Raw genomic sequence first — 10,576 nt, forward strand, 5'->3', positions numbered from 1 at the left:
CTTCTTGCATATCACCTATCGTTTCTTTATCGCTATCCTCCTGACTTAATGGATTCCTACTCAAAAAGTCCGCAATTACATTCTCTCTCCCTGCACAATGAACAATATCAAACTCATACGATTGAATGCACAAAGACCATCTCGCCAATCTGCCATTCATATCCTTTCTATCTCTCAGCCAACACAACGCCTTATGATCTGTCATCACCTGAAATTTCATTCCCCATAGGAAATGTTTGAAATAGTTCAGAGCCCATACTAACGCCAAGCATTCCTTCTCAGTTGTAGAATATTTTCTTTCACTCTCACTCAGTTTCCTAGAAGCATATGCCACTGGATGCATAATTTCCTTACCTTGCATCAAACAGCAGCCCAACGCCTCTCCACTTGCATCTACATAAAGGCGAGTCAAGATATCTTTATTAACTGAATAAAACTTCAGAATCGGTGGGTTGGACATATATTTTATGATGGTGTCGAAAGCTTCTTGCTGCTCCTGCGCCCAACTAAATTTGACACCTTTCTTTAATAATTTAGTTAATGGAAGAACTATGTCAGCAAAATGGTTAATAAATTTACGATAATATGAGAATAATCCTAAGATAGATTTGACTTGTTTCGTATTAACCGGTGGTTTTACCGACATCAATGCCTGCAACTTTTTCTCATCAGGCCTAATCCCTACTCCCGATATCTCATGCCCTAATACGCTTACAACATTATAACCAAAGCTACATTTATTAGGTTTTAACGTAAGATTCGCTCTTTTAAGTCGTTCTAATACTTCTGTGAGTGCAGTTTTGAACTCGACAAAATTTTTACCCCAGATCAGGATATTATCAACATAACATATAGCATTTTTATATTTGATTCCCGCTAAGACTTTATCCATCGTCCGCTGAAAAATGGCTTGACTTGTTTTAAGTCCAAATGGTAATACATTGAATTCATATAATCCGGAAGGCGTTACAAAAGCAGTCTTGTGTTTATCTTTTTCAGATAGCTTTTGTTGCCAATATCCTGAATTTAAATCTAAATCTGCAAAAAATTTTGCTCCCGACAAATAAATAACAATATCTTCAATTATCGGTAGTGGATAACTATCTGTTATAACTTTTTTATTCAATTTTCGGTAATCAATGCAAAATCTCCATGTGTGATCGGGTTTTTGTACTAATACTACGGGTGATGCATAGGCGCTTTTTGACTCTCTAATAACCCCATTTTTTAACATTTCATCTACTTGTGTGTTTATAATCTCCAATTGTTTCGGTGAAACCCTATAAGGAGGTCGGTGAACCGGTATTTCGTCAGTAGTTTTTATTTCAATATTTACTAAATCACAATTTCCTAACTCTGACGTGGAAAAAGCAAAACATTTTCTATATGAAAGGAACAAATTCTTCAATTCTGTTTTTTCTTCAACACGCAGGTCTGGGTTTATGTTAATAGTATCTATTAAAGACTTATCATCTTGCGTTCTTAATGAATGTGAAACATATTTAGAACCTAACACATAATCGTCATTATCCCTAATCTTTTCTGAAAAATAAATATAGTCTGATTTTGACAATGTTTTCAAACTACCTGATGTCATTATGGCATTATGATGACAATAAACTAATGTATTTGATTCTGAAGCAATATCTCGGGAGACTTTGTGAAACGGAACATATATGCGATTCATTATATACAACTAAACGTTCGTTACTAAAGTCTATCAATGCTTTATTCTTATATAGAAAGTCTTGACCGAGTATCACATCTTGACTTATGTCTTTAATGATGATGAGTTCGTTCTTGAAGAGATATGAATCCAATATTATATTGACCATAGCGGATCCAACAATCTTCAAACAAGAGCCGGAGATGGACTTGATGCAATACCTCGTTTCGTCATGAGTGAAATTAATGTTTAATTTTAATGCCAGCTGTTCAGACATGCAGGAGATCGAAGCTCCAGTGTCTATCAGCGCAAGAATGTTTTGATGGCTGATGGAAATGTTTATTAAAGGAACAGACTGACCGGTTTTATTGTTTTCATCTGGGAGTTTATTTTCTTCGGACGCAGCTCGCAACTCCCCTGTCATTTTCTCTTTTTCTAATGTCTGCGTCCTTGGTAGTTTGGGTTATCATCACGACTTCTTGGGCTAGAAAAGAACCGAGCGTTATTGCTGTTCGTATTTGTAAACCTAAATCTAGGTCTCAAGTTGTATCTAGGCGTATGAAATGTTTCCGTATTTCGTGGTTCCATTGGTCGGGGTGTCGAGGTTGATGGTGATGGTGTTGGACTCTGTGCCCTCGGTGTCGATGTGGATGGTGATCTCGTAATTTCGAAGGGGTGTTCAAATCTAACTTTTGACAAAATCCCTCGCGGGGGTTGGATGGGCAAATTTATTGACGATTTCTGATCTTGACCAAATAATTCTTTTATTTGTATTAATGTCATTCTCAACTCTGCCTTCGAATTATATACACGCGTTCCCAGCTTTTGTAAATTTTCGTTTGTCAGCCCCTTTAGATATGTCTTGATGAAAATACTTTCGTCATTTATTTGGGCCTTCATACTCAAATCGTTTAATCGATAATAAAACATTATAAGGTCCTCGTCTTTATTTTGCCGAGAACTATAGAATTTCTCCACGTAATTAGTTATGGATGGAAATTCTTCCTTTATTTTGTCACAAATAGTCTTGAAAGCAATGCCTTCTGTGTATAGATTTTTAAAGAAGGACAATGCAGGCCCTTGCAAATATGCACCTAATATTAGTGCGAGATCATTCTCCGCCCATTTATTAATTGCGGCAATTAGTTTAAATTGGACCAGAAATTCATCGAAATTCACGTCATCTGTACCCGTGAAAAAATTAATGGTTTGCGCCATCGTTATAGTGATAAATATGATTTTACTTAACTTGTCTGTAGTTCGCTGGCTCCGTCGCGTAGTATACGTTACCCTTCTCGACTCGACACCTCCGCTTTTTCTTCAATATCTGTCACCAAGCCAATTTTTTCCGCGTGATCTAAAACTTAGTACTTTGTATTTTTAGGGGCTTCGGCGACGGCGCCTCCACCAAATTGTTATACCAGGACCAATTATCTTGCTCAAAATGAAAAACTGATTCGATATCACAACGTTTATTGCTTGGGCTCGAGAGGTGAAGTGACACACTTCAATATAAAAAACTTATTCTATGGAACAAATCGAATACATTTGAAATGATTGCCCGGTCAGTATCAAAATATCTAACGAATAAAACCTTACAAATGAAAGAGTTTCTAACTACGTTACAGTACCTTCGGACATTTGCGTAAAACAAACACAGACATATCGATTTTCAGGTGGTATCGATTAACACAGAATAAGAGGCACCCAATTTTTGTATTCACTGGATAATTCGGAAGATCAGTAAGTTAGTATCATATTTTTGCTACCAGGAATGATCAAAAGTCCTGTCACGTCATCTTCGCTGGAAGTTAAGGAATTTTCCTGTAAGTATCAGTTATGAGGCGATTCGTAATAATAAAGGCACTATCTGTACCCATTGTATACGTAAGGAATTTCCATGATGCACTGGAATGCGTAACAGGTTACGAGATAACTGTACCTTATACAACCTTATTTCCCATTCATTTTACTACGATATTATACGTGAAGATCACTTTATACTTCGTCACTTGGGATTATCTGATAATGAGGTAATAGTCAAAGGTATGCTATCTTGTCTAGGTACAGTTAGATACTTAGAACTTGGTTATATTTGCCCTGACGATTAATCAATAGATTATGTAGTTCGCTGTACCAATGTCGAATGATTGTTGACACGCGATTACGCCACGTTCAATTAACATTCGATGCAACAATCGATTGGTTTGAAATCGATATTATTTTCTAAAGCAAATGCTACTTTTTACACGATATAAACATTCGTTCTTGTTGACATACGTACTGCTTAGAATCGAAACGCGTTACGACGGAGCAGAATTAACAGCTGTTCTTTATAAGATGTTAGTTTTAAACATTTAAAAACTTTAGATTTTACTTGTGTTACTTATCTTAATGTTAAGAATAACACGAACAAAAATACTGGCAGATAAAAAGGAGAAAATGTCAAACATGTTTTGGAGTAAAGCCGTGATAGATGGCAGGAGAGATCGTTGGAAATGTCTCAAGGAGTGTTACGTTGTAATTAATGTTGATTAGGTTGAATTAAGTTTGCCCTTAAAATACGTAGTTTTAACCGAAGCTTTGCGAGTAACGTTGTCTACATTACTTGCAAAGTTAAATAATTAGTTTAGTTACATAAAAGGTAAGAACTTTTCACTTCTACTATCAGTATTCTCTTTTTACCCACTTTGCCAAGTTCAACATTATTAAAAAACTCCACGTTCGTGATAAAAATGCATAACTGCAGTTATCAGGATCCCGACAGCACTTAAAACTTATGAAAATTGGACTTTCAACTAAAAACTACTTTAATCCGCAGCTTGTTATTGTAAGTAATTGCTTTACCAAGAAAATGTTATAATTCATTTTAAAAACACCATTTTACACGTTATTACTGCTAGCTGACTATCGATCATGTTTTCAAAGAACATTTCCTATGTTTAAAGTGACTCAGTGCGACACGCAAAACACTTTCACAGAAAAAATAAAAAAACTCACCGGTAAGTTTGATTGCACCAATCTGGTAATAACACCGACATATCAGAAGCAGGAAAACAATCCAGGATATCACAATTGGACCGTCTTGCACAAATAACATTTCCATTTTGTTGACAAACAAAATACGGAGCAAAAACGGTCAAAAAGATCACTTTCAAACTACCTATATGCGACTGAAGGTAAATCCTTGTGTTCGAGACAAAAAGTACAAAAAATATTGTGGGGTAGACGCACGGCGCGGTGTCATCGGTCGACACCAAAGAAATGCGCCTCGACCGCTTGGCACATGCGCGGGAGTCGAGATCCAAATAACCGGCGAAATTACAACGATTCAATTAGTCTTTGTTTTTCACAAGTTCGACGTTTTGTAAGATTAATGTTTGTGTTTTTATAATAGTTTCAACGTTATGATAAATTAAATTTTGTTTTCAAACTTGTGAACTAAAAATATTTATCTGAATTGAAAGTTATGTTATATTGGAAACACAAGAATGTCTCGCTTCACGTGCTGCAATTATCTCACATTGTAAACACGTCGCCTTCCAATCATCGATCGGAATGGATCAGATAAGCGCGCGCTACAAACGAACCGCGTCGACTGACCTGCGCCCGCGCACGCGCCGTTTTACACGAACATATGTCGACTTGTCGATCGTACAATACTCTCGTAAATGATAACAAAAATAAAACCAACCTCCCAAGCCGAGAAATGGAGAAAAAAAGAATGCTTTTGATATTCTAGACCCGTTTCAAGTTGTTTCAAGATTGCATGTCAATGACCTATGTAAATTATTTTTAACAGGTGCTTTAATGGAACAGAACGAGATTGATGGAATGGCTTTCAAATTCATTTACCGTCTAAAAAGCTAGACAAATTAATATGGATCAAATGGATGAAAGAATGAAAAAAGATTCATTATTCTTAAACAATTTCGTTCACATACCAAAAGCAAAGATTCGATAATAACTAATCGATTATTCGATTTCAGCTACCCAAGTTTCTAGTTAGAATACTAGAAATTTTGTCACCGATGCAGAAACGTGTCTAGAACACACAAAATCACGGAATCGAATTGGATATAAAGTATTCGCACGTGAGTTTCCGACAAAGGAAACGGTAAATTGGGACACCTACTTGGGACAACTTAAGCCTGAAGCTATGCTCACGTGGCTTTCAGTTTGAATGTTTTGATTTTTAGGGGGAAAACAGTTTTTGTATACATTTTTATGAAAATCCTATAGTCGAACTTCTGCGTATTGTGATTGTCTTGAATCAAATGCGGGACATCAGAGCCTAGTCAAGTGTCTTTAACTTGGTAAATCTTGTTGTGTTTTTTAACATGCTAACTTTCATCATTAAAAGGTTACCAATACTAAACATAAATGCGAAAGTTACTGTCACGCTTTCACGGTCAAACCGCAGAGCCCTGGATGCAAACCTACCTGCTTTTCAATCTATAGATCGAAATAACTCTAAGAACCTACATACCACCTCAGTAGACATTAAACTTTTAAATTCAAACTATAGCGGTAATATTATTCAGGATCAACTTTCAAATGACAGGCGTGTGTTAAAAGTTCAACACGTGTGCTTCGTATGCATTAATACAATAAACATTTTGTGATATTAAAATAGCTCCTGGCTGTCTGCGTGAAGTTTGAATTGTGATTATGAGATGATTTACCATATCGAGAACCTAAACTGCTGATACTATTTAGTGTCAAAAAAGTCTTCTTCATGTATGTTCCCCAAGTTATTTGCGGTCGGCGCAATATGTTTCTTTCTTCAATTTCTCTGTGTCAGATGTAATGCTAATTTCCATGTCCCTTCTTATTCATGTCCTCTTGACTGTCTCAGCCAGTCTATCCAACTGTTTGGTTTACCTCTGCTTCTCAATAGACATCTTTCAGAAGTATTTGCCAACTAGCCACTTCATGCATTCGTATTCGTACTAATTTCCGAGTTACCGTTAATGAACGAGTAATAAGTTTTGTTTGACGTAGCTTAGCTATTACTTTATTTGCAGGCGCTAGCATTATTATGCTTTTAGCTAGTTTTTATTCCCAGGTCAGTTATAAAAGTGAAATAACCTAGTTTCCTTTCTAAATTTTGGCGCGTCATTTAGTAATGACATGTGGCTATAACTAAGTTCATCATTAAACTTGTTCTGGATATTCTAAAGGCGTTTACATTAATTACATAAAAATAAGTTCTACTTAACCTATTGTATCTGATTCCAGGTATTTTCAAATTAAACAATTACTTACGAGTTTGAATAATTAATTCTGACGCTGTTTTGAACGATTCCCAGAAAATCCGTATAAAATCTTTTTCCTTATTGATCTTCCAAAATCATTACAAAAACAAAATCATTGCTTTCCGTGGTTTATTTTTAAAGTTTTCAATAGCATTTCTAACCTACTCCAGAGAATACATTCCTTGTATTTCGCGTACCTTGAAACGAGAAACATGAAAATAATAAAAATACGTCTAAATACATTTCTGTAAATACAACGCGTAATTGAAATGAAATATAATTCCCGGGAGTTTTCGCGAATTTCGATAAAATATTGTTTGTCTATGTGTTGTTTTGTTATTTGTAAGTGTCATATTACGCGAAATGTGTTGTGTAATGAATTATGGTTATATTCGGCGTCAATTAGAGCCTACATGAATACATCATTAGAACGCGGTAGGTACTGGATTTATTTAACACCAAATAGAATATTATTTTTATGTTTTCACGTTAATTACTACGAATGATGCGGCTATCCAATAGTGTTTGTTAACATTGGTCCTTCAAAAAATACATACATAATTCATAATAAACACCCTAATCGATTAAATAATGTCAGTAAAACTAATAACTCTTATTACGCGTTGACTCATCACTGTCTCAAAAACTCCTCATATTTCAACCTCCGTTGGGGTTAAACCGTTTGCGTAAGATATTTAAAAAGATTTACTCAAAAATAGCTCAAGCTGATAGCTATGTTAAGATGAATTATTATTAATGGCCCCCACGCGAAGATGTGGTGTATTTATAGCTTGCGTGCACTAATTTCAAAATGAGTAGCCCATCAAATGAACAAGTGTGGCTCGAGTGCATCTTTACTAATATTTATGTTTGCAACGATATTAAAAATCGCTTCATAAATATCCTTATATTTCTATTTTATATAATTTTTTTCATATGCTCAGACAGCCAGTCATTTTAGGCGCTATACCAGCATGACGTAGTTCATAAAACTGACGTTTTATCCTTAAAAAACACCTTTATTATTATTAATCTTTTGTTCCGTAAATAATTATTTTCGGAAGGCCATTAATAACAATAGGTAAACGTAACCCGATCAAACTATGATTCACTGCTAGACCATGGAGGAGTATAAATCATAGGTACCATTTCCTAAGCACACACGCACACATGCATACATTTACGTACTCGTAACTATAAAGTTTCGGCCTCAATGATTCACGAACAGTTGACTTTCTGATCTATAAACATAAAAGGGCATAACTACCTTGTTGGCCTTGAGGTTACTTAGGGATGGCAATGTCAACATGAGAATAAAAAACATTTTATAATCTTATAAGAATAGGCAACTTTGCCAACCACAATTTGGCGTAGAAATTGCCTTTTACAAAATACATAATCTTTTTAGATGAAAATCTTGGAATTGCCAAAAGAAGCTTAATTTGACTAGAAGCAGATATTATTCTAGGTAAGAATTATTCTGGCTTTGAATTCCTAACTAGCACCCACGTACAACGCTTTGAGCTTCAAAGGAAAGAACGATTTTCACTGAGCAAAACTTATTTTGCATGCCTTTTACTTGAACTAAAACTATCTCAATTATTTTAAACATTTTAACGTCTCGAATGAAAAGAACAGAATTTATCAAAGTACGCGACAACCCTGTATGAAGCTTATTTGCTGTTAAATCGTTCGGAATTTAGCATTACTAGGACTTCTATTTACATATGTGACGGCTGTAACATAGAACCTAAAATGTAGTCTATAAAACGTATAGGTAGACATGACAAAAATAATCACCGTACTTATGTATATTTTTTTAAAAAGGACACACAAAGGCAACAAAAGAGACACAAACAAAACAGCAAAATATTTTTGTGATTTCGCAAAGAAACTTAGCGAATTGACGAAACGGAACAATAAAAATAATACTGCCATTATACTGTTTATTTATGCAAGTACAGGCACGAAATCGCTTTGGGCCTACTGAAGCGTACTCCAGGCAGACGAAATCAATTGATTGGACCGCCGGTCTACGGTTCGTAATCCTTGGGAAGTAATATCCGTCAGTTGATCTTTTGATGTTCAGGATACACCTCTGGGAGTCGAGGTTAATGTATTTTTAGGGAAAATAAGATCGATGGTTTATTAAATAAATATAGACATGCGTAAGCTTTATGCTACAAGGAGCCGACTTGGGGGTAAAAGTTAAACATAATCATTACTGTGCTTGAAGTTTCGAGTTATAATTCTTCTGAAAACTATGTTACAGTAACTATAAAATAATATTTTTAGTGCCTGCTTTACACGATGTACTCGTAAACAATAAGCTATAAAAATACACTGTCTAAAACATTAAGTCACCCCGTCAAGACTTAAGTACAAACTTACAAAATTGTTCAGAACATATAGCACTTTCCTATTAGGAACTTTGTATGGTACTCGAGTTACTACACGGCTTAGGTAACCTGCAACTTGAATATTGTATTATCTTGAGAGAACTTGTTAGGATGAACCGCTAGACTACCTGGATAGTTTAGTGTACTAGAAAAGAACGAAACAATCCCCTCGGAGAATTCACCCTGGGATCTCCTAAGCGTAGAACTGGTGGTAATTCGATGAAGTTAAGTGAGCGAAAATAGTTGCTGGTACGTCAATTATTTTAATTGTATCTACAATGTAAAATTGTATGGCACTGATTGAGTTTCGTGTTGCAAAAATATCTTTTAATTTGAACCCATAATGGTCGTCTAGCGTGTGCTTTCCAAAAGGGATTCAATTAACTTTCATTTGTCCTGTTATACTTTGACCCAGTATCTAAGGACTGCAACCATCTGCTTTTATAACTTCTGGTACTTTAGCGTTAGCCTTTTGAATGCAGGTTTCCTTTAGAATTTACTACTGCAATTTCTCACAGTCGAACGCATTTCTGTTGCTAAGCCATTGTATAAGCTAGGGTATGATCTCCTAGCTTTCATCAGAAATAAAACGTCAATTCGTATCACAATAACTTCTTGTATTCACTTTTAAAACACAATTTTTAATAACAATCGTAAGAAAACATAGTTTATCAGTGCACGAAGAAAACGCGCGCTCTATCTGTCAAAATCTTCATAGGGTTGTCATCACGGTGGCAGCAGTGTTGCCCGTATAAAATAAAAGGATCTAACATTCGGCCTTCCTGACCTTAGTTTGTCCTCAAACTATACCCTTGGGTAATTATAAATAAGTTTGATTCTAGTTGCCCATTCCAAAAGTAGCTTCCTATGGAGAAGAACGGGCAAGAAACTCCATGGTTACTCTTTTTAAAACACAATATGTATAACATTTGGTATGTATTGATACATACGATAATAACATACAAAAAAAGAAATGCTTACAATATTTTACGGCTGACTCTGACTACTCTGAGAAAGTTATACAATGCAAGTTGAACTAGGAATAATAACATGTGCCACCTATTGACCACTAAACAACTTTCCAAGAAGTCTGATTTAACACAATTACTCTAATTTATTCAAACTCAAACTCAATTTTTTTTTTTTTATGTAGGCCTATAAAAGCTCTTTCGAAACGTCAAAGTTAGGGGCACGGTTCCAAAGAGTTGGTCTCATGGAGAAGAACCGGCAAGAAACTCCATGGACACTCTTTT

General features: G+C 35.4%; 1 protein-coding gene across 8 annotated transcripts in view; it reads right to left on the reverse strand.

The window, feature by feature from the left end:
* LOC124635134 (supervillin-like) overlaps positions 1 to 10,576 on the reverse strand; it is a 206,710-nt gene that overhangs the window by 140,827 nt on the left and 55,307 nt on the right. The gene's annotated exons all lie outside the window — the stretch shown is intronic.

Source organism: Helicoverpa zea, chromosome 12, assembly GCF_022581195.2.
Source record: "Helicoverpa zea isolate HzStark_Cry1AcR chromosome 12, ilHelZeax1.1, whole genome shotgun sequence".
Taxonomy (NCBI): Eukaryota; Metazoa; Arthropoda; class Insecta; order Lepidoptera; family Noctuidae; genus Helicoverpa; species Helicoverpa zea.